This window comes from Nematolebias whitei, chromosome 9, assembly GCF_014905685.2.
Source record: "Nematolebias whitei isolate Nwh7 chromosome 9, NemWhi1, whole genome shotgun sequence".
In the NCBI taxonomy this organism is placed as follows: domain Eukaryota; kingdom Metazoa; phylum Chordata; class Actinopteri; order Cyprinodontiformes; family Rivulidae; genus Nematolebias; species Nematolebias whitei.
The window spans coordinates 51775099-51776098 of NC_056506.1; positions in this window are offsets into that span (position 1 = coordinate 51775099).

The following is a 1000-nucleotide window of genomic DNA, read 5'->3' on the forward strand; positions in this document are numbered from 1 at the left end:
GTGGTGTAGCCTGCACACGGAGGAGCAGCGGTGGTGTAGCCTGCACAAGGAGGAGCAGCGGTGGTGTAGTCTGCACACGGAGTGCACCCACTAGAAAAGCTTGAGTTTCAGTATACGCACTGAAAGGTCCCCAGTGTTGCAGGACATTTCATGAGGCGCATGTCATTGATCTGTTAAACGAATGCTTCCATAACATCTTTCTGTGGGCAGCGCTTGTTTATTACATTTGCTTATTCAGCCAATTATCGTATAATTCTGTACTTACTACTTAACACACGAACATGTTTTGCTTTGATAAATTCTGGAACATTTTAATACAAAGCAAACTGTTGTGTAAAGTTTGTTGTACATTTATTTAAATATAAGCATTATTTTGAAACTGTTCAATACGCTTAAAAATCAAAATAAATTGACGATTGTGTTGTACTAACACGTGTACTTTGGTTTCTAAGCACAGTTTTTATTTTTTAATTTACTCTATTTATCCAGGTCATCTCATTGAGACACGAGAACTCAATTTCTAGAGACACCTGTTTAAGAGCAGGTGGTGGTTGAGTGCCTTGCTCAGGGGCCCAGAGTGGAACCAATGAGGGTGGAGGCAGGTGTGGGTGCTTCACCTACCCCACCCACATTTTGATGTTGTCTGTATCAAGGCTTGACCCTGCAAACTTCTTACTGTGAGGCGACAGCTGCGATCACTGCTCCACCGTGCAGTTGAACCTGCGAACTTCTTACTGTGATGTGACCGCTGCGATCACTGCTCCACCGTGCAGTTGAACCTGCAAACTTCTTACTGTGAGGCAACAGCTGCGACCACTGCTCCACGGTGCAGATGGACCTACGAACTTCTTACTGTGATGTGACCGCTGCTCCACCGTGCAGTTGAACCTGAGAACTTCTTACTGTGAGGCGACAGCTGCGACCACTGCTCCACCGTGCAGATGAACCTGCAAACTTCTTACTGTGAGGCGACAGCTGCGACCACTGCTCCACCGTGCAG